Raw genomic sequence first — 27,557 nt, forward strand, 5'->3', positions numbered from 1 at the left:
TTGCAGAGATGTATGAATGCAGTTCTCCAAGCTCTTGGGAGTCATGCACAATATCTTTTTTTTTTTTTTTACACTGCACCATGGCATTATACTGTACATTATTTCTGTTAAGTGACAAGACTTTTGTCTAAGCAAAGTCAGACCTTACTGTCCTAATTAAATAATTAAAATTCAAGGCATGATTATAATTTATTTAGGTAAAATAATCATAATCTAGAGGCCTTTGCCTTTCACATAAGCCACTTCTGAAACCAAATGATCAACTAGAAGTCAAGTTATTATTTGCTGTTAAAAAAACTTGGATAGGCGACAAGACTTTTGTCAGATAGTGATTGTTGAATTCTCAGCCGATTCCAACATTATCAATTGCTTATGTCATGTTTAATCAAAACACACATGGGTCCCTGATGAATAGTCTCATTCCTCACAGCATTTAGGCATTATTTCATAGCATAAGTCTTTAGTTAATTAGACTTTTTTTTCCTTAATCTGTTCTGAATTGAAAAATTGCTCCAATGTGAAACTTGAATTGACTTTTTGAAATAACCATTGCATGCTCAAAAAATAATTTGTGCTGCTTGTTCAAACTACTAATTAAAAATGAGATGAATGAACCGAATTCTTCAGTTTTTTTTTTTTTTTTTTTTTTTGTGGGAGGAGGGGATTTTGCAACCTAAATGTTTTATGTTCAATCTACCTAAATTTGTTTACACAATTAAGTTAACAATTGATTTGTGTCAGGCCAACATGTCTGATAAGTGAAAGGATGAGGTGTGGTGTAAGAAGACTGTATTGTAATTCCTACAGCAGCGCATGTATGGTTTCCTAGAAGGTGACCGTCCTATGTTTACATTTCTATGTTTTTTTTTTTTTTTTTTTTTTTTTTTTGTTTACTTTGTACTATGCAGCACTATCTTTTCCTTTCTGCATCACAATGACATGATCTGTCAACAAATTACAGTACAACATTGTCCAGTCTCTTGCAATCAAACTCCCACATACACTAATGTATAGCCAAAAATGATAATACATTTGTCATGAAAACTGTAGCCATAGTTTACATCAGAACATCCCTCCAGAATACACTGTTACAGTGACAACATGACTAAGCATTATCTCTACACAATGGCACAAGGACTTATCATTCTGATGCCACTGACATGTTCATTGACACAGCTATTGTTTTTTTTTGTTTTTTTTAGAGATCAACTAAAAGGGTTTTGAGCATTTTATTTATTTATTTATTTATTTATTTATTTTGAGAAATGCACTTATTCTTTTGCAAACTTGAAGTACAGTATGAATCAAGAAATGTATTAAAGTGACTGAGAAAAACTGTAAGATGCAAACATGACTAAAAATCATATACTTACATTTACTTCAAATGTTTGTTTTAGGACTGGGCGATAACTGATAATTATGTAATTTGTTCTTGGTTAAAGAATAACATGTGTTAGATAAATGTTTTATAAGATGTTTAAGCTTTAAAGTATCTGTTTGTACCAAATGGACTAGCTGTCCACAGGAATTATCCTGATAGCAGAGGTAGTTTTGGTTTCTTTACAAGTACATATACTGTAAGTCTCAAATTGATCATGCAATCTGGTCCAAAAAGAAATGCTTCAATTTAGCAAAGAACGTTAATGCCTCAGTGATTTAGTGTAAAGCCTGGTGCAACTGCACTGATGTTCTCAATGATGCTGACAATGAGGAAAAACATTGTGCCATGAACTATTCAGTTAGAAGGCTAGTCTTTGCATTTATGTTAAATCCATTAACTGCACCACAGTATAGAGGCAGGATTAGAACATGCAACTACAAAATGAATTAGATATTATTTTCTCTATCCTCTCATAAATTTGAATTGCATTGTGAAAAAAAAATAATGATTCATATATTTTTGACCAAATATACAATGATATCTTGATGACAATAAATAAATAAATAAAGATAAATAAACAATATATTATTATTATTATTATTTTTATTATTATTATTATTATTATTATTATTATTATTATTATTATTATTATTATTATTATTATTATATACAGTTGAAGTCAGAATTATTAGCCTTCCTGTTTTTTTTCCCCCAATTTCTGTTTAGCGCAGAGAAGATTTTATCAACACATTTCTAAACATAATAGTTTTAATAACTCATTTGTAATAACTGATTTAATTTTATCTTTGTCATGATGACAGTAAATAATATTTTACTAGATATTTTTCAAGACACCTCTATACAAGTTAAAGTGACATTTAAAGGTTTAACTAGGCAGGTTGGGGTTATTAGGCAAGTTATTGTATAATGATGGTGTGTTCTGTAGACTATCGAAAAAAATACGTAGCTTAAAGGGGCTAATAATTTTGACCATGAAATGGCTTTTAAAAATTAAAAACTGCTTAATCTAGCCAAAATAAAATAAATAATACTTTCTCTAGAAGAAAAGATATAATCAGACATACTGTGAAAATGTCCTTGTTCTGTTAAACATCATCTGGGAAATATAAAAAAATAAAAAAAATAATTAATTTAAAGGGGGGCTATTCTGACTTCAACTGTACATGTAATGTAGCCTTGTTTGTCATATGTTACAGCTACAGCCATAACACAAATGAGGGAAAACACAGATGAATCAGTCTAGGGGAATTTTATTTACAATAAAAGCATAATTATAACAAAGTATGGGAGGAATTGACAAAAATAAAGTTGCACACAAAATGGGAGCACAACTCCGCAGTGTGGGTTCTTATATGCCTGCTGTCATGATCCACAGGTGCGGAGAAATCTACTTAATTAAACAAAACCGGTAATACAAAACTCTAGAGGGCAAACAAATAACAAATATAAATCACCAAATAAATGAACATGTAACACCATAACTTGACTCATCATTTCTCACATTTCTCTATACTGTCTGACCGTACATGATGATAAGACACCAACTCGGCAGTGCATCATTAAAGGGCAATAAAATCCCATCTTGTTTCAATAGTTTATAAATTAGAAAAGTGAGACAGAGCAAAATATGATAAACTGTATTATCAATGCATTGAAGCAGTGAAGCCGAAATGGTAACATTCATTTAGGGACAGTATGATTGCCAAGCTGTTTAATTATGGGAATCAACTTTTAGAAGCTGCCATCGGAAATGCTTTTCTGTTTGTAATGAGATGCAATGACAATGCTGATTACCAAAAAGACATATTGCTCCAAAGTCGGATAGTGTTCGCACACTGCATAATGCAAAATATGTACCTGGAATGTGACCACAATCAAGTTTTTCCCTTGTAATTGTTTTCAGCCAAGGATATCGCGAGATACAAATGGGATATGGGTTTAACTAAAAGCACAATGGGGCAAAAATAAAAAAAATAAAAAATAAAAACAACTCCCTTGTTGGCTGCTTCCCACTGCCATTGGGCTGTCCTTGCCCATTATGAGGTTTAACTATAGTCGACTCCAGATGTTGAATGTGTGTGCGTTTGTGCCGCCCATTTTTAGAGTGAGAATGGATGGACAGACGTTTTGAAAGGGAAATATGCCTTCCCTGCAATGTTAATCTCGTCCTTTCTGGCATCCAGCGTGTCACCCTAATGAAGCCCCCACAGACAGATACTTAAAAAGAGTTAAGAGTAAATTAACCTTCAGGACTTTGCACTTCGCTTTTAATACACTTTATGCATCCATGTCCCGTACACATCCCGCCAAGGACAACCCCTCCTCGTTTAACAGAAGGAGGTCAGAACAAAAACGTCCCTTACTGATAGCAACCCCGTGCAGCATCAATGTGTGAGAGAGTAAAGGACGTGGAGGGGGTTGAGAGTGAAAGAAATCAGTTCTCTTTTAACAAATTGATTTGTTTATTAGCATCACCTATTTATGTTTTTAATGAAAGGTTAATGTCTGTCTTATTGATTTTAAAGGCAAGCAATATCCAAATGGACAATAAAAAAAAAATATATATATAAAAATATTGAATCACAACAAAATAACATCTCATCATTAGCTTTGAGTTTTAACAACTTTAAATAAAATAGAGATGAGCTACTGTGAATTTATTTCATGAAACACAAGTTGATTTCTCAAAAATAAAGTTTCTCAGAAAAATGAGCTGATTCTCTTGAAGAGGATATTATGTTCTAATTGATTTTAATATATTTAATTTTATTTTATTTTATTAGGGCTACACAATATGTCGTTTCAGCATCGATATCGCAATGTGATCATTCTCAATAGTGTTTGCTATTTTGCAATCATTTGATTGATCTTTTTGCAAATGTTTTTTGAGGTCTGTGACTGTGTGAGGGCTTTTGAAAGCCTTCAGGCTTAACAAACTACCATGTGTAACATGGTAACAATAGCTAAATATTTTATTTAATTTTTTTTTTTATGTATAAAACAAAGACAATGCAGTATTATTTTACATTAAATATTTCAATTACTGTATACCTGAATAGTTTGACTCCTCGGAAAACAACAAAACTATTTATTTAATTTGTATCTTCTCATTTATTATTTATTTTTATTACTTTATTGAATTTATCTATGCTTGTCGATTTTTTTCTTATATTTTGTGCATATGCACTCCCCAGCAGAATCATTCCAATCAATTTTGTAAATTTTCCAAATAGTTATGTAACTAATCTAGTGAAATTTTATTTATACCGCAATACATATTTAAAAAAATAACATTATAAAAAATATATATATTTTGCAATGCTAGATTTTCCAACATCATGCAGCCCTAATTTTAATATTGATAATATTATCTCAAATCAAGAACTTCTATTGATATTAAAAACTTCCAAATGTCAAACATAACAGCATAAGGCAATAGCAGTCTTTCCCCTATATATAATAACATCCAGTCTAGGGCAAAGCTAGTCCCCCATAGCCAGCCCTTCACACTTGCAGCACAAGTTTTGGACTTCATTGTAGCAATCACTGGCTAAGAACTGCCAGCAAACAAATATGACTGACATGTAAAGTAATCAGATACAGTTTATTCTGTTATTCTATGTTTCTTAAAAATTAGACCCTGCAGAGTGTGTGGTGTGTGTGTGTGTGTGTGTGTGTGTGTGTGTGTGTGTGTGTGTGTGTGTGTGTGTGTGTGTGTGTGTGTGTGTGTGCACTTTAAGGTTATTTTAGTAAACAAAAACTAAAACTAAGGTTATTGGTCAAAAAACATTTTTGATAAGTGAAATAAAATGCTCAAAATCACAATAAACGAAAAATAAAACTAAACTTAAAAGTGTCACTGAAAAAACTAACTGAAATAAAATAGCAATTACAGCTAGAATAATTAGTTATTTTCAGAATGAAAAGGAAAGTTTACAAAAATATAAATCAAAATTTCATCCAAGATGTAAGCAACTTTTTTTTTTTATTCAACAGAACATTAAACAAGATATTTAGTTCAATCTGTGGTCCTTGGTAATTAATATAATGGCAGTGGAGATTTATTTAGGTAAAAAAAAAAGAAAACAAGAGAAAATAAACACACACACACAAACACACACATTCAAACAAGTCCAAATCAACAGTCATGACTCGTGATAACACTTGAGACAGGTCTTGTGAATCAAAATGATCAGTTCGTGTGAGAAATAGAACATTATTTCCAATATTGTTAGCAGTCTGGTAAAAAATTTCTTGGGGCATGTGTGACTGTAGTCCGATTGTAGTCCTGTCACTTTGATTAAAGCATGAGGGAACAAGCTTTGATGGGAGGTCAGGTGATGCAGTTTATTGATAGATGTAGGTTATTGCGTCACCAGCTCTCAATCTTTGGTCATTAAAAGTGCCTGAACTCGAAACTATCTACATTTGCACATTTCTTTGTTCAGGCTTTAGATCAAAGCTAATAATAATCCAAGTATGATTTCTATTTAATTTCCAAAAATGTTACTTCCAGGGAAGAACTTGGTTCATTTATTTTCCTTTTTTTTTTTTTTTTTTTAATTGGCTCTGTCTTACATACAGTAAGACCAAACAACCTTGTATAGAAGTCCTTCCCCGAGAAAAAGTGTATGCCACATTCACTAAATAGGACACAAGTGTCAAATGCAGTTCCTGGAGGGCCACAGCTCTGCACAGTTTAGTTTTAACCCCAACTAATCACACCTAATTAAACTAATTGTTTGAATTGTTGCTAATTGTTTGAAACCTACAGGTAAATGTGCTGAAGCAGGGTTGGAAGTGAACAGTGCAAAGTTGCAGCCCTCCAAGAACTGGATTTGACACCTGTGGAATAGGAGATCAAAGCTGCTGGATTTACTACACCTCATTTCATCAATTTCTCCTACCTTTTTAACAAACATGTTGGGCTTTATTCTGCGATAACAGGCAGGCTCCTGGATGCAATTTGTCCCTAACTTAACTAGCACAGCCTTTATTGTAAAGTGTTACTGATATTTCAAATACATATTGGATCAGGGGATGTGTAAATGTATGTCAAACAGCATGATGAGTTACAATTACTTCACTAACATCACTTTTAATCCAATCAGTCGCTGATGGACAAAATACAGCTTACGTTTTTTCTTGTTCTCAGCCGTTTCACTCGGTAGACCTCACAATTGTTGAGAAAACGAGTCACAATTTCTGTCGTATGCCAGCTTTAAACACATACTTATCACATACAGACATGCAATTCATCATCTAAGCATGACAGATCAACGAAAACTACCTGTACAATTCACACCAAATGCAATTGAAAAATCCATCCAAAGGGAACGGATGCCTGGCAGGTGCTGTATATTGAATGAAATGTCCCATACTCAGACTTTAGGAACTGTGTGTTCAAGATAAACTAGTGACATAGCTGGAATTTAGAGCTGGGTACTGTCGTATCACTTTCTCACAGCCTTTCTTGTATGACATGAGCTAATTCGGGCTTAGCTTGAATGAACGGCTGCCTTTTTATCTCTGGCTCTTAGTCAGCTGCTATTTAACACTGCTGATCCCATTGTGCATACATGCTTTTCAGCTGGCTAAAACTGAGCCTTGTTGCTTTTTTTTTTTCTTCTTTCTCCTTTCCGGATGACTTTAGGGATGGAAAGGCACACCAGGACTTTTAATACACCTAGTATTTAAATAATCCTTGCTTCTCTCAGTTCTTTTGATGCTTTTGTTCACTTTGAGAAAGTTATCATTATGCAGGCCACACTGTTGGTGGAGAGTGAAATGTAGAATCACTCTGCCTACCTTTTCTTCCGCATCCTTTCCCAGCAAAGAACATCTACATATCCCTTTCTTCCTCTTATCTCTGACTGCAGTCGCTGAAGCGAATTCCCTGCGCCACCATGCACCCAAAGCTCTGCAAACTCAAAAAGAATCAGCCACGCTTATCTGTGACTGCTACGGAGGGAACTATAACGACAGTCGGTTATCCCCAGAGAAGAGCTTAATAATTCAATGGCGCATGCATGTAGGTGAAGTCATTTCACATTACCTCCACTGGTTTATGCTGCATGCTGTGGCGTTTGGAAAGTTTCAGCGATGCTGCATGCATGTGCATTATATTTGACTACAGAAGTAAACAAAACAATGTAATAACCTAGCAACATAACCTTGTTATTTTTTAAGAATAACATAATTTTTAAGATATTTCAAATCACTCAATTATGTGCTAACTAAAATAAACAGTAATATATTATTATTTCTAAATTTATTTTAAGGTGAATTAACAAATATAGTGCATTATTAATTATTGTTATTATAGCTGATCAGCTGGATGTACATTGTATTCTTGTGGCTGCTTGAAAAATAATTCACACACTGCAAAAAAATAAAATAAAATAAATTCTGTAAAGTTTAAAATTTTTGTTTAAAAACAATTTCACAGCAAAATTGTTGTACTTTTTAACCAATTAGATCACCTTATGCAAATTACGCAATTCTCCGGAATATAAAGCTTTTTAATAAGCTTTTCAATTTATAAACAAATCAAATTAAAGCTGCAAGCAGCGATGAAAGGGTCCTCGCTCCTGAGCCCGCTGGCCTTAGCATGACAGAGAAAAGTGGACAATAATAATTTAGGCTGATAAATATGAATAAAATCTGTAAAAATCATTGATTTATGCTAAACTTCCTTCTGTCAGCAGGTGACGCTATGATTGTAAATTTATATTGGCACGTAAATGTCTTCAGGAGAGGAATTTCAATGAACATCTGAATTGTCAGAGAGTTTGGACATTGTGTAATGTGTGTATGTATATAGCGCATTTTTCGTGTATGGCCAAACACCCAAAGCGCATCACAATCATGGTGGTGGGGGGTCTCTCCACACCACCACCAGTGTGCAGCATCCACTTGGATGATGCCACGGCAGCCAGAAGACAAAGGCGCCAGTGCGTTCACAACACACCAGCTATTGGTGGAGTGGAGAGACAGTGATTCAGCCAATTCAGTAAATGGGGATGATTGGGAGGCCATGATGGGTAAGGGCCGATGGAGGAAACTTGGCCAGGACACTGGGATTACACCCTTACTCTTTCAAAAAGTTCCATGGGATTTTTAATGACCACAGAGAGTCAGGACCTCGATTTGACATCTCATCTGAAAGACTGACAGTATAGTGTCCGCTTCACTTTTACTGGGGTATTAGGACCCCCACAGACCACAGATTGAGCGCCCCCTTCTGGCCTCACTGTTGTTTGGCTGAGTATTTCCTCTTACATGGTACACTGAACGGTATACGTCTGCCATGGACATGCCCTTTGGTAAAACTGGAGTTTCTCAATTTAACATCACAAAGGTCTTAAGATTAATGAAGCTTGATCTTAAATAAATAAATAAATAAATAAATTGATCACTTCCTGTTACCAGCGGGTGGTGCTATTTCTGTAACAGCATATTGGCACGTAAACATGTTGAGGTCAGGTCTAATCAAACATGGGGATTTTAAAGCAGATCAAACAATGCACAGCTGAGTTCTCCTTCAACGAAAACTCTAGTTCTTCGCAATTCAGCATCGACAAATACCTAAGTTTAATGTTGATCTGATAAAATCCCTAGGAGAAGTTTGTTAACCTGGAAATGGCAAAAACATATCCAACTTGCTGTTGGGTTTGAGATTTTACCCCAAGAGACTTTTTTGTAGGTATTGGCATGTTTGATGTGCCAGTTTTCGTATGCATGTGTGAAACGTAGCTCAATGGCAATCCCATGAAACATGTAAAGGTGGTGAGGTTAAGCCATTTTGCCATACCCACTTCTGAAATCTATAGATAATGTACATTTTCGCCACCTCTGTGTCTGTGCAAAGTTTTTGAGCATGTTTAGACCCTCAAAAATGTGATAAATTCTAGAGAAGAAGAAAAAGAGACGAAACAATTCCAATAGGGCCTTCACACCATTGGTATTTGGTCCCTAATTATTATTTAGAATCCTAATATCTACATATGTTGGGATTAGCTATCTAATAGGCAGGGTGATGATGCAAGACCATTCTGCTTTGTTTAAATAAAATAATTCCTTATTTTAAATGTTACCTGTCTTTTAACTGCTATTAACGTGCATTAACAATTGATCATCTCAATAAATGAGAATGTAAATAGGTGATATTACAATTAATATTTCTAATGGTATGATTATACTCAACACCTTCCAATATTTCGCACAATACCTGATACCTTCTCTAGGATCATTTGTCCTCCTACTCTTGCCTGCTGTCTATTTTTGAGAACATATCTAACGGTGTCAAAAGCATTTTCTGTTTTTCACGGATAATGAAATTGGACCCGGTGTTACTCAGCAGTCACTTCAAACAAATCAACTACAAAACGAAAACCACAGACATACTAAGTCAGTACAAACATGGCTGTGACTCAGCGCTCCGACAGAACAGGCAAAACTAAAACAGATCTGTCTGCACAGAACGTCTTGTGTTGTCACATTCTGCCACAGACTGAAGCTCCCATCCTCAAATAGCCAAGTTACAGAGACACATGTCAAAACATCCAACATCAACCCCGCTTCCCTTTAGTCACGCTAAATATTTCATAGGGGAGCGTTTGAAATTATGAACGCGGTATACTCTAAATTTAATACTGTGTTATTTCTGTAAACAGCCCTGACACAAGAGACTTGTTGTCTTTGTTAGATGCACCCTTTCTAATTTTATGTGACATGGAGTGGATTTCAAAGGGGTGGAGACGAACAAGCTAAAAGTCACACGCAGTTACATATGGACTCACACAAGCGCACAGGTGTATTTTCCAGCTCTTGGAGCCAATCCACGAGCGCTGTGACTAATCAGACGGAGTAATGTGTAAACATTTATACAAACATGTCAGTCACATCTTCACATTCTCAGCTTCAATCAGCGCTTTATTTGTCTTCGTCTGGAATGAGATGCACAGTGAAAAGAGGATGAGTGCTTGTCATCTCTCAGCGAGGCAACCTTGAAGAGAGGAGGTTTTCATTTCCACCATCTCCTTTGATTGAACTTTTTAAGTTCAGACTAGCTTTTCATTTTCACCAAAATCGTTTTCCGTAAAAACAGTGATGCTTTTTGACATATTTGAGTTCTTCAGATCAACACAAATATGTAAAAGTGATTAAAAACAAACGAGTTAATGAATAGATTGATCTTTGAGTTTAATTCACTTCCAAAAGGAGAATTTGAATCCCTTTTAATTCACGCTTATTTGACTTGAGTCAGAATCCAACCATCCATCCATCTCTATCCATTGTACATTTCATCCAGCATTTTATCAGTCATTTGTCTAATGTTCTGTCATACCGTCATTCCATCTACAGTAGCATCTGTTTTAAATGTAAATGATTCATTCTGTTGAACATTATATCATTCATTCTGTTCATTCTCTATAGTGTGTTTTACTCATCTAGTATCTATGGATTGTTATGTTGTTCTACTATTCATTCTATTTAGCTTTCTTTTGCTCACCCGCATCTAGTGTGCTGGCATTCTATTTCTCACTTTATTTATTGTGCACTGGGGATTCATTAGCATTTAGTTGTTCTACTGTGGATTCTAAACAGCAATCCTCTGCTTATTTTATTTAGCCTCTACTGATAATTCAAAAGCATTCTGTTGTTTTGCCATTCATAGTAGTTGACTATAGCTCACTCTACAGCACCAAACTTGTTCCTGGAGGTCCGGTGTCCAGCAGATTTGAGCTCCAACCCTAATCAACAACAGCTGAACAAGCTAACCAAGGTGTTATTAGGTATACTTGAATTAGGTATACTTGTGTTGAGACAAGTTGGAGCTAAACCCTGCAGGACAACGGACCTCCAGGAATGAGATTGGTGACCCCTGCTCTACAGTATCTACCATCTATTAATTATTTGATAATGCTCAGTACCAAATCTGTAATATTGGAGTTCCGCAATGATTAATTTTGGGTCCTATACATTTTAGTTTACATTTGTATGACTTGCCTCTATTCTAACAATCAATTTGTAGATCACTTTGCTTCCAATGTGGCTGGTGTATTCTGGGAGATTTTCTCACCCCTTGGTTTTGTCACGATCACCAGCGATCCAGCCTGTGCAAATCGCTGGTAAAAACACAGATCACATAGGACTATAAATCTGCTGGTAAATGGACTACAAGGACCAGTCATGCACCACACACACACAACCGGTTCCTGATCCTGACTGATTGCAAACACACAGCTGATGCTGCTCAAGTACTGATTACATACATATATATATGGCTCATTTTGAGATACTCATTGCTAAATCTTGTTATCTGTTTAGTGACATTACAACACGTTACCTTTGTTGTGCTTTGCCATTTTTATTTATTTTTTTGGCCCTCTCCTTGTTTATTTGTTTTATGTTGTCTGCTGCCTGCCTTGTGACCACCTGCGTATTATTTTGACTATGACTCTGGATTGCCTGTATACATCTGTTTGCCCTTGTGTTGACCATTGCTTACCTGCATACTTTTTGATCTCAAATTACAACAAATGAAAATAATTACAGTGCTTACTGCTGATTTGTCAACACTGTCTCTGTTAAACAAAAGTGATAGCATACAGTTGTTTTACTGTCATTTCTATGTAATGTTCTTTTGCTCATTCATCTAGTGTCTGAGTGAAAAATACTGAAAAATCATACTCGCGTAAAAATAATACTCATATTGGACAGAATTCAGTGTAAAATGTAATTATGTAATTATTTATAAAGTTATACAGGCCAACAGAATTATTTTTAGAGTGTATAAACATGAATGGCAGCTGATGTTTTTGATGTAACAGCCATAAAACTACATGATGAACACTGTGAGTTAGCATCAGTATGATGATGCATAAACCAACTTTTTGAGCAATGCTGTGAGGCTATACTACAGGGTGTGATGCCGCTTGGCTATTTTCATAAAATAAGCAACAAACATTTTACATAAAAATTGTAAGTTAGTTTATATTAATGTATAAATAGGATGTGAGGTTTTGTTACCTACCTATATCACTCTCTATCCTGAAACTTAGTTCCTGATTTATACAGGGTCGCCACAGTGAAATGAACCACCAATTATTACAGCATATGTTTTACACATTGGATACCCTTCAAGCTGCAACCCAGTACTGTTAAACACCCAAACACACTCACATTCACACACACACACACACACACACACGTATACACTACTGCCAATTTAGTTACCTATTATTCACCTATACCGCATGTCTTTGGGACTGTGTTTGAAACCGGTACTTTTTACTTTTGTAATTTTTGAGGCGGTACTTATTTACTATTACTTAAGTACAAAAGTGTAGTCAGTACTTCTACTTTTACTAGAGTCATTTTAAACATGAGTATCTGTACTTCTATTTAAGTAAAGGATGTGTGTACTTTTGCCATCTCTGCATCTGTCATCTTCTCATCAGTGACAAGCATCTAAACAGTCTCTGAGTCAATGCGTGTAAAGATTTTGGACATCTTCTTGGACACTTTTAAAGCTTCCAAACAGTTTACTGAAATTATAACTCGCCCATGTCTTGAGGTAGTTCAGTATGATGTGATTAACCTTCAATGTGCGATTTGATTGGATAGGAATCACAGGACTGAATGTTCTAACACCCATGGACAAGAAAAAATAAAATAGTGACAAGAGAAACGTAGTGGAGTAAAAGTACAGATACAGCACAAAAAAATGTAACAAGGAAAAGTAAAAGTACACATTTTAAAAACTACTAAGTAAACTTACTTAGTTACAGTATTTTGACTATTTGTATTTGTTACTTTATACCACTGGAAACCATTTCTTTTTCATTTCCGTTTTTCATTCTAATGTTCAATGGCTCAGTCTATCCAGCATTTACAAATCATCTATAGCTTTCTATACAGTAGCAAGTTGTTGTTCTGCTGTCCATATTACTCCCATATTTGTAACATTAAAACATTCATTCAGTAATTCTGTTTGCCAATGTCAGAATCAGAATCGTTATTGTCATTGTACAAAATACAACAAAATTTATGTTTGCTCTTTTCTTTCAGTGCAGTCCCAATTGTCTAAAACAACAACAAGAGATAACAACAACAATATTCTTTTAGTGATGTACCAACTGTTCTTTCTAATTCTTAAATCATTTTGTTTATTGTTGTTTTTATTTAGCCTACTATCTTTGTCATCCATTTTGAATTCTGTCATTTATTCTATTTACATTTACATTCCGAGAGCTGGTTAACCTCTGTAAATAAAACCAAGACCAACAGTAGAAGCACTTTCTCTCTCTCTTCCTTAAAAAAAAAACTTACTCCAGCACTAAATTCTCTGAGCACAAACAAGTTACTTTTCATAACTAGCATTTCTTGTGTGCATTGCCTCTTTTTGTTGAATCCCTGAATGCATTCTCAATTGTAAGTCGCTTTCAACAAAAATGTCTGCTAAATGAACAAATGTAATTTTATTTATGTAGCACTGTCAATCTATAGTGTTCTATCATTTATTTATTAGTCTTTCCATCTTTTATTCAACACTTCATTTACAGCATTCCGTCTGTAAATCTACAAACTTTAAACAGCCAGTCAGCAGGTTTTAATCACTTTACTTTTCCAAAAAATATACAGCATGTTAATTTCTTTAAATTTCAGTCAAACTGAATTCAACTTGCATTCACATTGAAAATAAGCGTCTATAATTCTAAGTTTTGTTTCTAAAATCTGCACAGCCATGCATGCAATTTCTCTCTAACTGTAAGCCCTTTTAATTCATTTGTGTCACAGTAGGTATTTTAAAGGTTTAAAACTAGAGTGCACTATAAATAATGTCATGTTCCTGCTGTAAAGATATATACCATTAGGAGAAGTTTCATTTGCAGGGGTTTTGCAGCACTCACTAAGATTCCAGTGTGGATCCCCCATGTGTTATTGTGGCCTGTAGGCAGTCTGGCCTGGCCACCATAGTCCAGTGATCACTCACTTGTGCCACGGCTCTGAGGCCCCTGTGGCGATACTTTGGTGAGTCAGCAAGGTAAGGAGCTTATTTGAGCTTTGACACTCCACCAATAAAAAGCTATCCCAAGCATTTTCCTACTCTCCATCCAGTCATTTTTTTCTTGCCTTTCATTTTGCTTTTACCTCATACCAGTTTTGAGCTTTATATTTTTAGTTAAAATTTATTGTTTGGAAAAATATCCTTTTAATATAAATATCTGCCATGTTCATTCATTCATTCTTTTCGGTAGTCTCTTTATTAACCTGGGGTCACCACAGTGGAATGAACCGCCAACTTATCCAGCATATGTTTTATGCATCGTATGCCCTTCCAGCCACAACCCAACACCACGTAACACCAATACACTCTTACATTCACACACTAAGATCAATTTAGCTTATTAAATTCACCTATAGCGCATGTCTTTGGACAGTAGGGGGAAACCAGACCACCCAGAAGAAAACCCACTCCAGCAGGGGGAGAACATGCATACTCCACACAGAAATGCCAGCTGACCCAGTTGGGGCTTGATCCAGCAACCTTCTTGCTGTGAGGTGATTGTGCTACCCACTGCGCCACCGTGCTGCTCCATCTGCCATGTTATCTTTATTATTTAGTAATTAAATATTATTATAATTATGGTAAATTTTAACAATAAGGCATACCAACACCCATTTTTCACAGGAGTCTCACATATTTCACACCCATTTCCTGCCACCCTCCTATTTTGTTATTTATCCCAGAAGACTCCATTAGTCCACATGAAACTGCACCCCCCACCCCCTACACCAGGCCGACTCATCACCCATTTCTTTCCGTAAGGAAAACCAATACAGGCTTAAATCTTTTTGAGCAATTATTTTATGCGAGTTTCAAATGACAGTTTACCATCTAACCAGATTCCAAGATATCTGTTCGAGTCAACATTATCAATATCAGACATTTTTAGAGGAAACTCAACATGAGGTAAATTTCTATTAAAAACCATACATTTTGTTTTATTAGTATTTAAAACTAAATGAGATTGGTAAAAGTGCATTTGGATGTTTAAAAAATGGGTTTTCACTGAAGAAAGTGCTGTATTCACAGAAGAAATACACTGCAAAGAAAAGCTTTTCTTACATTAATTTTCTTTTTATTTCTAGTTCTTTAGGTCTTCTTTTTAGTCCAAATATCTAAAACGTCTTGAATCAAGAAGCATTTTCTAGGTTATTGTTTTGAAAATTATAGAAATTAAGTTTGGGCAACTAAAAAAAAAAAAAGCGGTTTATTTTGAAAGCTAAGGGTCCATTGAACAACATCCCATAGATCACATTAAGTCCAACGACACAATATTGAGTTCAGTCATTTCCTTGTCGGCTTAGTCCCTTTATTAATTCGGGGTGGCCCCAGCGGAATGCACCACTAACTTATCCAGCACATTTTTACGCAGCAGATGCCCTTCCAGACGCAACCCATCTCTGGGGAAACACACACACACACACACACACACTACAGAAAAATTAGCCTACCCAATTCACTTGTACCGGATGTCTTTGGACTGTGGGGGAAACCGGAGTGGAAACCCACCCAAATGCAGGGAGAACATGCAAACTCCACACAGAAACACCAACTGAGCCGAGATTCGAACTAGCGACCTTCTTGCTGTGAGGCGACAGCACTACATTCTGTGCCACTGCGTCACCCATAGTATTGAATTATGGATGGTTATTCAATATATATAATTATTTCTTACTAACTAATACACAATTATTGTAAAGTGTTATACTGGTGTTAAATAATATTAAATATATTAAAACCATCTTTCTTTCATTTTGATTGATTGAATTTATGCTTTTTTTTTCAAATTAACTCAAGTCATCTCTATTTGCAAATTACTTTATACAGAATATATTGTTTCAAAGCAGCTTCACGGTAATGAACAGTCAATGATTTTCAAAAATTAGACAAATTTAACTTCAAGCAGTTGTAGAACGAAGATAGTTGCATTATTCAGCTCAATACAGTTCACTGTTGATTCAGCTAAATTACTGAGTAAATTTCATTCATTATAAAACAATTTCAAGTGCCATCAAACTGAATATTTTAATTGCTATTTGAACTGCAACTAAGCAAGCAAAAGGCAAGAGTGCCAAAGAACCCAAGCACTTTCAGATGACAGAAATGGAGAAGGTGCCGAGGGAGAAACCAGACTCTATCCAGTTCTGCTCAGCTGAATGACATTATACTGTTACATCTGCATATCACAGACAACCAACCAAACCCTTATCTAGCATCTATTGATCAGACTTTTGTTTTACGATTCATTTTTTTTATTTTCCATCCAGTGTCTTGTGTGTTTACCTACAGTAGCAATCTTTCAGCAGCATTCTGGTGTTTAACTCTTCATTCAATATATCGTTCTACCACTTCATCTAGCATTTATTTGTGATTCATTAGCACAATTAGCATGCTGTTTAACTGATCATTAAGTAGCATTCTGTTGTCCTACCGTTCATTTTGTCAAGTGTTACATTGCTCACTCTACAGTATCTAGCATCTATGAATAATTTGATTTGCATTCTGGTATTTTACTGAGAGCTAGCTGGCTGGCAGCTAGTTCTCTGCAACTCTTACATGGTGGCCAACTGAAGCTAAGCAGGGTGGACAGTACCTGGATGGGAAACCGTGTGGGAAAGCTAGGTGGCTGCCGAAAGTCGTGTTAGCGAGGCCAGCAGGGGGTGCTCAACATGCGGTCTTCGTTGGTCCTAACGCCCCAGTATATTGATAGGGACTCTATACTGCTTAGACTGCATCTTTTGGATGAGACATTAATCGACTCTTTGTGGTCGTTAAAAATCCCAGGATGTCCTTCGAAAAAGAGTAGAGGTTTAACCCCGGCATCCTGACCAAATATGCCCACTGGACTCTGTCAGTCATGTCGTCCTAACCATCCCCATATCATAATTGACTTCATCACTCTGTGATGAATCTTCTCAGTCTTCTCTCCACCAGTAAGCTGGTGTGTTGTGTGCGGTCTGGCGCAATAATGATGGTGGCACATTGATGGTGGCACATTGATGGTGGCACATTGATGGTGGATAAAGAGATTCCCCCCAAAAACTAGTCAGCTCTTCCATTCCTGCCCCTGAGTTGTGTTGTCAATAAAAATGAGCTAAATACAATTATTCTCAATAGAATGGGCCAACAGAAATTAATTTAGAATTGTATTTTGTGGGTTTAACATGTACATTCAAAAAATACTTTTGTTGCTTTTTCAAACAAGTTAAAATGTGTTGAATCAACAAAATTATTATTATTGTAATTTTTTGACAAACTTAAATATGGAAAAAAGATTAAGTTAACTTATTTTTTTTATTTATTTATTTTTGTTTTAATTTAACAGGGACAATACTCTTGACATTGTTATATAAAGACAACCAATGCAGCAAACATAGGACATATAGCATGATGCCCTCATCCCTGATTAGGTTTTAGAATTAAAAATCAACATATGTGTTGGGACATTAATTAATTAATTTCCTTCGGCTTAGCTCCTTATTTATCAGGGGTCACCATAGTGGAATGAACCCCCAACTATTCCTGCATATGGTTTACACTGCGGATGCTCTTCTAGATGCAACCCAGTACTGGAAAACACCCATACACTCTCGCATTCATACAAGCACTCAAACACTATGGACCATTTTTGTTAACCCAATTCACTTATAGGACATATCGGTAACACTTTACAATAAGGTTCATTAATTAATGCATTTGCTAACATGAACTAATCATGAACAACACATGTACAGCATTTATTAATCATAATTGAACATTTACTACTGCATAATTAACATCCAAGTCCATGTTTGTTAACATTAGTTAATGCACCGTGAGTTAACGAACTAATGAACAACTGTATTTTTATTAACTAACGTTAACATGAACAAACACAGTAGTAATTGTATTGTTCATTGTTTGTTCATGTTAGTAAATGCATTAATTAACATTAACTAATAAACCTTATTGTAAAGTTTGACCGACATATCTTTGTACTGTGAGGGGAAACCCAAAGAAAATCTCAACAGGGAGAACATGCACACTCCACACAGAAATGCCAACTAGCCAAGCTGGGGCTTGAACCAGCGCCCTTTTTGCTGTGAGGTGACAGTGCTAACCACTGAGCCATCATGCCACTCTGTGCTGGGACAACATTATTTATTTTTGTGAAATCAAGCATTTTTTACAGTGTAGGAAGACACAAGAAGAAACGATTATCAACCTCAGCATAAACAGATGAGTTTTTAAAGTTTAATGCAGTTCTTTAATTCTAGAAAGTCCTATTAAGAACTGAGCGAGTACGGACGTAGGGTAGATCCAGGTTTTCATTGACACTTTTAGGCTGTTTCAATTTAAACTTATTCCACTCTTTTCTAAAAGCCGCCTCCAGCAGTGTCTTTTTCATTCACACAATGGCATACTGTATGCTCCGCAACTCCAGCTTCTTAAAATGCCGTAACATTCTCACTCATAACTCATTCAATGGGAAGCTGTCGACTTTGGACAATGGCAGGGTTGGGTCTGGTGTGTGACCTCTGGCATTGTGTGTGGAGACGTGTCCCAGATGAGCTGGCTGGCGGCCCGCGGTTCCACCTCGGCAGGGGCTCGGGCTGAAGCAGCTTGGCAGAGGCAACGGCGGGCAGAGTGACCTTGCTTAGCACTCTAATGGAGAGTCTGGCTCCAATCCACCTCTCAGCTTCAGCGCAGAGGCTGTTTCCCAATCAGGGGCCATGATCCCCCTGCTTGCCTCCAATGCCCCCTCACACATCATACAACTGACACTAATTGTCACTAGCGAGTGCAGCTGATAAAAGCTTCACTCAACAAAAGACATGATGAGTGAGAAACTGGCAATGCTATAAGTTATGTATTTACCATTGCTGTTAGTTTCCAACTGATATTTTAGCATTTATCCATCCATGTCTCCCTTTCATCATGTAGCGTATGTTGTTAAACAGTCTTACTGGTAATCAGAACTGATGGAATGTGTGCACTTGTAAGCTGTTTTGTCAAGTTGCTTTGGAAAAATGTAGATTGTAGATTGAAGAACTTATTTTGATGGTCCACTTTAAATGTTGTTCATTCATTCATTTTCTTTTTGGCTTAGTCCTTTTATTAATCCGTGGTGGCCATAGCAGAATGAACCGCCAACTTATCTGGCATATATTTTACGCAGCAGATGCCTTTCCAACTGCTACCCATCACTGCAAAACACCCATACATTCCCATTTACTCACATACACTACGGACAAATTAGCTTACCCAATTCATCTATCTACTGCATGTCTTTGGACTTGTGGGGAAAACCAGAGAACATGCAAACTCCACACAAAAATTCCAACTGATCCAGCCAGTGCTCGAACCAGTGACCTTCTTGCTGTGAGGCAACCACTGAACACCTCTGTATGGGTGACATTTTTTCAAGTGTGAATGCTATGCTTAGTAGCTTGTGTTGTAGCTATGTACAGCACCAGATTTGGGAGGCAGAGTCCAACGAATGACAGATCCACAAAACCAGTAAAACGAAGGAAACCCCAAAAAATCCTCTGGTGGATTTACAAGAAATGACTCATACGAGTAAACATACCACAGTAACGTATTTGTGATTGTCACAAATGCACATGGTGCCCTCTAGTGGATTTGTGAAAACAAGAAGAGCGAGAAAACGCATTTTAGGGTACATATTTGTCGGTTCTCAAAAATGCAGTCATGAGTATGTATTTCCAATGAGCCTGGGTTGCAACTTTTTGTACTAATCCTAACCAGTCACTAACAGTCTACAAATGCAGTGGTTTCAAAAGTGAGGGTCTGGACCCCCTGGAGGGTCGCAGGCAGTGTTGCCGTATTGGGCGGTTCCACTCAGTTGGGCGGTTAAAATTTTTTATTTTTTTATTTTTTGCGGCTAAAAAATGACATAGACGGATAGTGTAAAATTGGGCGTTTTTTTCAACAGCATGCCTGCCCGCTGCCCCGGTCTTCACTTATAAAACTGTTATAATCCCCCGAAGAGCTTATAAAACCATGATAATTGCCTGAAGAGGTGCCATAGGCCCAGTTCTCCAAATACAAACGCTTACAACAGTTGTGATATCCCAACGACACACATTTCCCAACATGTCAAACACCATGAAAACATTGTACCCACCAGTCTATTTAATAATACATTTAACAAAATAATATTGACAATACAAAAATATATGGTTGTTTGTTTGTTGTCTGATTTTTGTGTTGTCAATATGCTCATTTTTATATTGGCCTATTGTTGTGTGCGTAACGTTTGTATTTGTATAACCACCTCTGAGAAATTTGGGGGTGCGAGTCACTGATATTGTCATTTTGGGAGTCACAAAATAATCACAAAATACCCCTGTGCTAATATACTAATAAAAGTTTGCTGACATATATTTATAAAGTTGTTTAAGTCCAAAAAAAAAGTCTAATGCTACAGTATATCAGCACTAGTACTTATCTCACCTTTAAAATATAAACTATATTTTGCTTAGGACGATTAGAGCCCTTTAGGACATCCTAAAATTATGTTGCTATAACCCAAAATGAGCATTCCATGTGGGGCTCACACTGCTTGAAATTAGATTTGTTGCAGATTGGTCTAATAATAGCTTGTCTTTTGCACATGTAGGCAGCTGCATCATTATACAATTCAGAGCTGAACTGCACGTTGGCTGTTAAAAAGGACAAATGGTCTGTCATTGTCATCATCCAGCAGCAAAATGGGCATATCATAGGGGGTTGACGAATCAGGGAAGGTTATGAAATGATCTAGAATACCTAATCAAGCAGTGAAAAAGGGTAGTCTTGACTGGTTTGCAAAGCTATTTCCTTTTGTCAGTCTACATTGAAATACCAGCATAGACATTTTAAGCTACAACAGGTTTTGTAGAGCTTCCAAGAGTCTCATATTTCGAAATTTATTGTCAAAAAGAAGTGTGGAATATAGGCATAAATATAGCTAAAGTTATACAAACAATGGAAAAAGTATTAGTGTAAATCTACAAAAAACTAAATATTTAAACCAAAATAAAGTGTAACTAGATTTTATACGTGAGAAATGTGTGCAAACATAGTCACTGAGTTAATTTTTAGTCTACAGCTACAGAAAACAAACAAATAAATAAATAACACTTTTTTTTACTATTATCCAGCTCATTGTTAGATTTTTGCATACTTGAACTAGCAAAACAAGGTATATGTTTTGATTCTTGACTTCAATTAACAATTTAAGTCTTTCAGTCACAAATGCAAACACATTAACAGCATTTAATACATAATACGCAATTGTAATATAAAAATGTGTTTTTGAAGTAGCCTGCATACTGTAGCTTCAGTTATGGACTAAATGGATTACACAAATGTATTATTTCAGTATTAGAAACAGAGACAGCAAATGTGACAGCCAGTTATATGCATTAGGAAGATTAGTGGATTATTGGAAAGGCTTTAAGAGTGCACAAGAACCCCTGACCATTTGTCCACCTTTTGGTACTCTTAACACGTCTTTTAATTGATGTGCTTACAATATAAGAGGCCTGTTTGTACAGAGACTTTATGACAATCAATGAACACCTAGACATACCCATATAAATTATCCCAAAAGAAGACAAAATCTTCTTTTGTCAAGAGAAGACAAAAATAAATGTCGCAATATTTTCTCTGCGGTTGCAATTGCACTTTCCTTTTGTTTAATACAAGCAATTAACCTAGAGACATTCATATAAACAGATAACAGTTTTGCCTAATGTTGAGTAGGAAATATGTACAGTTATATGTAAAATTAGTCGCCGCTAATTAGCTAAAGCAGAACAAAGCAATAAGCCAACTGTTTCTGATCTCTCATTTAAGATTTGGAATAAGAAAAACCCCAGTGGACTCACTTGATGTTAAAATCATTGCCACTAAAGTGCCTCTGACTTTTAATGAGTTTTTTTTAAAGGGTCTAACAGAAGCAGAGGTCAATGATTTTTTCCCAAGCTCTGTCAATTTCCTCTGTTCTTTCTTTCAGACAAAAACATCCTTTGTACTCAGATCTGATTTACTTGTTCATATGGGATTAGCCATACTGTGTGGGAGTAGGTGATTTATCAAGGGTTTTACATAGAGCATGCCATACATCTTATCACTGAGTTGAAACCAAAACACCAATTGAGGTCAAGTCTGACTTTTAACGTTACAAATCTGAAACATATAGGGCTCTGTTTTTACCATCTAGGCGCAAAAGCTAAAGCGTAATGTGCAAAAGCATTAAGGGCATGTCCGAATCCAATTTTGTTATTTTCTAAACAGAAAAATACAGTTTTCGCCACCATGCATGGTCTAACAGGGCTATGCTTATTTTCTTAATGAGTTATGAGTGTGTTTTGAGCATAACCTGCATTAAACCAATCAGAGTCTCTTCTCCCATTCTCTTTTCAAGAGTTCACACCTAGATATTGTTTGACAACTGTTAGCAGGTTTGGCATGCTGCCCTGGGAGAGAACCCTGAGCTCGGAGATAGTTAAGCCCAGGGCTCCCGCTAGGTCCATAGAGCATGCGAGGGGAGTGCGAGATCAGGTGGTTCTCGAGAGCTCCCCTATGGTAAAGGAGGAAAGTAGGAGAAAGGGGTGGATGGGGGGTTTCTTCGGAAAACGAATATAAGAGAGTAAATCTAGCACGGCTACTTATAGTGAGTTAGGATTGATCTGATTGGCTAACTAATGAATGTAGATGGGTGGCCAGCTGCAGTCAATCATGTCACATGCTCTTCTCGAAATTAGTTTGTAAAACTTCACTAAGAGTCAGTTGTGTTGTGCCATGGCGCATTTGCTATTTACATGGCGGACTTTGTAAGTGGAAAAACTGAACGATCACGCTTATCTGCGTGATAAAGAACAAGCCTTCTCCATTCTGCCTCTTTACTCCACTTTTATTCTTTATTTTACTTCTTTACTTTCGTGGATGAGGAAACCGTGTTGTACGCACTCCACTGAAGACTCCCATTAGCCTACAGATTTAACTTTGTTAATCAAGCAAAAAGATTTGTTTAAAAAGTATTTCTAAATTCAGTTCTAATTTCCAGCAAATTAATGTAAATGAATCAATGAATTAATAAAAATAATTGTGTAAATAAAATAAATAAACAATAATAACTGAGTTCCAAGCACACTATTCGTATGCCCCATATGGTGATGTATAAGTCACAAAACCTGACACGTGGACAAATCTAAACTCGTTTTTATTACAACAAATATAAATATACCCTCTAGTTTTTCACGATTCAGCGATTGTTGAATCCAACCCAAGCCTGCAAACAGATGCGGATGAAGCGTGAGTGATTTACGTGGGAAGTCAATGCAAAAACGAGATTAGACATCCAGTGGCGCAAATTAAGCATTTTGTGTGTGGAAAATAAAACAGACAGTACAGTAAGCAGCTTAAAAAGACGGAGATTGATTCAAAGATGACGGCCACTGGACGTGACCGAAATGAAGGACATTGCTTTACATATATGACTGGTATTATGGTGTGCATAAAATTGATAAATGTGTTTGTCTTTCCCTGCAGTTAACAACGAAAATCGTTTCCCTGCCATTGACAGGTAGATTTTTTTTTAATCACAAAAAAACAGAGGGTCTGCTTTCTATCTATCTATCTATCTATCTATCTATCTATCTATCTATCTATCTATCTATCTATCTATCTATCTATCTATCTATCTATCTATCTATCTATCTATCTATCTATCTATCTATCTATCTATCTATCTATCTAGCTATCTATCTAGCTATCTATCTATCTATCTATCTATCTATCTATCTATCTATCTATCTATCTATCTATGTCTTTTGTTCTTCTTTATTGTTCATTTACCTATTTCTAATGGTAATTCATGACACGACTGTCATCCATGCAAGTATGAGTGATTGATAACCCAGAAGTGACTGGTGTCTCATAATGAGATTCGTTAGGAGGACAGAGAATATGCCAGAGCATAATTTGTGAATAGGTCAATTAAATATGACAGCTATCAAGAGCTCGAACGCATGGAATCACAAGTTCAGTATTCCAGCTAACTAGTTCAGCAAAGACTCTCACTGTCCTTGGAAATGTGATATGGTAATGCAGCGTAAGATAAGAGCAGAATTAAAAATCAGATTAAAATCAAAAAAAATTCTAGCAGACAAAGAGAGCAAGATTTCCATAAGTCCTTCAGAGAGCTTTTGTAGCTTAATTATAATCAAGTGAACAGTCTTTTTTTGATATGTGTGATACTTGTATGTGAAATGTGAGCTAGTTTTTTTTTTTTTTTTTTTTTGGTAGGATTCCTGTTGCTAAGTAATGTGTGGTTATATTTCAGCAAGTGTGAAGCATGGAAGCTGCAGAAGTGATAAGGTGTTGGGTGGTGTCCATGTGCACTCACCAATTCAAACCCTGAAGAGTCAGCTGACAAATTCCATCGCTTCTCTTGACCATCTTGGCTTTGATGTCATATCATCTCTGCCCAAAGCTCTTCTGCTCTCACACCTCAGATGCCTCAGTGAATGCTGGCGAGGGCAACTTGAAAGCTTGAGGTGATAGAGAGAGACAGTGGTAGCTGCCGAACAGTGCTACTGACTTAAGCACAATCTCAAGAGCCTTCCTGTCAAATTGTACCATGCTGTCGGAGGGAAAAGAAAAAAAAAAAAAATAAATAAATCGCTTGGTCACATTTTTTTTTTTTTCATATTCTCCTTTCACTCAGAAAAAAAGCAGAGGGGTTTTTGTGGTGAAGGAGAAAGTTTCATAGATGTCCCTGAGAGTGGGTAGACAGAGACCCCATTCCAGGTGCAAGCGTCACCGCTGCAAATCAATCATTCCATTTCAGAGAGATAATTTATTATGGGTGCAGAGGGTTACGGATTCAATCTCCACCATGTTCTGACTGCCATGTCCAATGCTTAAGCCTGTCATCAGTCTTCATCTGGCTAACTTTTACTTCTCTGTCACCGCCATTATTAAAGTGGCAATTCGCCCCCTACATAATGAAATATGACAGCATACATACAAATGGCGAGGTGGCTAAATGTGATAAATCACTTTGTTAGACAAAATTAGGGTTGATTGTAATAGCAAACTTACACTGACTGGAAAGTAAAACGTAATTTTTATAGGGACACTTACTTCATGAGAACCTGCAGAGTGGTGCTAATCTACCTTCATGTGTACATAGATAATACATGCTATGCAAGGCAACAAATCTATGTAAAACATAGATCATGTCATGTTTATTTTTTCAGTTCATTTTTTTTTCTATAGCGCTTTTACAATGTCGATTGTGTCAAAGCCACTTAACATAGAAGTTCTAGTAACGTCCAGATTTCAGAGGTGAAGTTTAGTTTAAGTCAGTTCAGTGTGGTATAAGTTTCACTGCTGAACGTTCAAACAATAAAGAGCGAATTAATAGATGTGCTGCTGCACAAGTCTCAATCCAAGCAAGCCAGTAGTGAGGAAAATAAAAACTCCAACTGACGAAGTAAAAAAAAAAAAAAAAAAAAAAAAAAAAACTTGAGAGAAACCAGTCGCTGTTGGGCAGGACTATTTCTTTATTATTTACTATTTCTAGTTTAGGCACCAGAGGCTGGAGAACGCTGGACATCCATTGTGAAGAAGCTGCAGGTGTGAGTGGGTCACTGGCATGTGATCAGGTTGGCTCACAGGATCAATGGGGGGATTTATCTGTCACTGTGGTCTTTTAAGAATCAGTCTCATGCACTCCACTCCTCCATAACAACCACAGCATCAGCTCAGCATACGGCCTGGTCTAGGATTATGAATACCTTGGCATAATTTCTCCACAGGGCTAGACAATAACATTTTATTTGAAGGGGGTGTTTATAAGACTGTCATGAAACTTTTTCTTAAAATGACATGACCCAGAATGTGAATATGAACAGAGTTTACATTCATGCTTATGACAATTATGTCATTAACTGTTATTTAGTCAGGTATGTCAATTTAAATGCAAAGATGACATTGTTTGAGATGCCTTTGTTATGACAACTTGACATTATCAGGGCAACATAACTTGTCATAAACAGTGTTGTGCTAGTTACTGAAAAATAGTAACTAGTTGCAGTTACTTCATTCAAAAAGTCTCAACTCGACTACCAACATCAAAAAGTAATGCATTACTGTTAAAAGTAATTTATGAGTTACTTTTCCAAAGAACATTTTTAATGCTCCCATTAATGCCCTTGTAACGTCACTTCAGTGCTGCATGGAGAATACACTGTTGATCAACTTCAGTTTATTTTTTTTTTGCATTCTCACAACTAAAACACAAGACGGACTTAAACAAAAAGTAAGTGTATATATATATATATATATATATATATATATATATATATATATATATATATATATATATATATATATATATATATATATATATATATATATACTTGTGATATATACAGTCGAAGTCAGAATTTTTAGCCCCCTTTGATTTTTTTATTTATTTTTATTTTTAAAATATTTCCCTAATGATGTTTAACAGAGCAAGGAAATTTTGATAGTATGTCTCATAATATTTTTTTTTCCTCTGAACAAAGTCTTATTTTTTTTATTTCGGCTAGAATAAAAGCAGTTTTAAATTTTTTATGAACCATTTTAAGGTCAAAATTATTAGTCCCTTTAGGCTATTTTTTTTTCAGAGAACAGAACAGACCATCATTATAAAATAACTTGCCTAATTACCCCAACCTGCCTAGTTAAACTAATTAACCTAATTAAGCCTTTAAATGTAAGCTGTATAGAAGTGTTTTGAAAAATATCTAGTCAAATATTATTTACTGACATCATGGCAAAAAATAAAATAAATCAGTTTTAAGAATGAGTTATTAAACTATTATATTTAAAAAATGTGTTGAGAAAATCTTCTCTCTGGTCAACAGAAATTGGGGAAAAAATAAACAGGGGGCTAATAATTCTGACTTCAACTGTATGTATATATATTTATATATAAATATATAATATATAATATATATGTATATATAAACAAAAATGATCAAACAAAAGTTGCTTAAGCATCAAAAAATTTGTTGTATTTAACCCTTAAACATGTTC

At 35.8% G+C, this 27,557-nt stretch overlaps 1 protein-coding gene across 1 annotated transcript in view; it reads right to left on the minus strand.

Annotated features, from left to right (window-relative positions):
* cdh8 (cadherin 8) overlaps window positions 1-27,557 on the minus strand; it is a 435,086-nt gene that overhangs the window by 305,609 nt on the left and 101,920 nt on the right. Inside the window, exon 3 of the mRNA XM_087261647.1 lies at window positions 24,874-25,110. The gene's annotated coding sequence lies outside the window, so the exon portion shown is untranslated. The remainder of the gene's footprint in view (window positions 1-24,873; window positions 25,111-27,557) is intronic.

The sequence above is a fragment of the Danio rerio genome, chromosome 7, assembly GCF_052040795.2.
Source record: "Danio rerio strain M-AB ecotype USA chromosome 7, GRCz13ab, whole genome shotgun sequence".
Lineage (NCBI taxonomy): Eukaryota > Metazoa > Chordata > Actinopteri > Cypriniformes > Danionidae > Danio > Danio rerio.